The sequence below is a fragment of the Guillardia theta genome (genome assembly GCF_000315625.1).
Source record: "Guillardia theta CCMP2712 unplaced genomic scaffold GUITHscaffold_51, whole genome shotgun sequence".
NCBI classification, from domain to species: domain Eukaryota; class Cryptophyceae; order Pyrenomonadales; family Geminigeraceae; genus Guillardia; species Guillardia theta.
The window spans coordinates 478971-479834 of record NW_005434623.1 but is presented as its reverse complement, the minus strand read 5'-3'; positions in this window follow the sequence as shown (position 1 = coordinate 479834).

Sequence of the window (864 nt, the reverse complement as noted above, 5' to 3'; positions counted from 1 at the left end):
GAGAGGAGGGAGGAGGAGGAAGAGGAGGGGGAAGGGGAGGGAGGAAGAGGAGTTGAGGGAAGGATTAAGATTGCAAGAAGGATGAAGAATGAGAGTGACAGATGGCTGCAGGGATGCTGATGACACCAGCCAGTCGACCTTGTGAAGGATGATGAGGACGGAGACGAGGAGAATGAGACCTCGTCTCGTAACTCGCTATTGCCTCCTCCGTCTTCTCTTCCTCCTCCATGCCGAGTCGACGTTGAGTTCGGTACCAACTTTTATTCCTCTCCTTTCCTCTCCTCATTCTGTCTTCTCCTTTGCTGACTGATATTCAACCATCGTACAGGTAAATCTCTGGCCTCCTCAAGCTATCTTCGAGCTTCCGCTTGAACAGACTAGTGCTGCTGTAACTTCTCCCTCTCCGCTCTCCTCCCTTCTCTGCCGTCCTTGTCCTCGTCATTCTCTCTTGATCACATCGCTGATTTCGCAGGCAATCTTCTTGCGAAACTCGATTGCCTTCACTCTCAACGACCAGACTGAGGTGACGAAAGCGAATCGCATCTAGGATGGGGAGATGTTGCTTCATCCCCAGTTTCATGATCGTCTCTCCTTCCAGGCTGCTTTCCGCGCTCTGCAAGGAGCTCTCAGACTTGCTCCAAGATCGCCGGAGGTGAAATGAGAGGAGGGGGAGGAGCAGACGGAATCCGACAGACTCCTACTGCTGTAGGTTCACTTCCACATGTCACATGCAATATGCTCTCGAGGAGATCAGGTTGAGTAGGAGGGAGGGAGGGAGGGAGGGAGGGAGGGAGGGAGGGAGGGAGGGAGGGAGGGAGGGAGGGAGGGAGGGAGGGAGGGAGGGAGGAAGGGAGGAACGTGGTA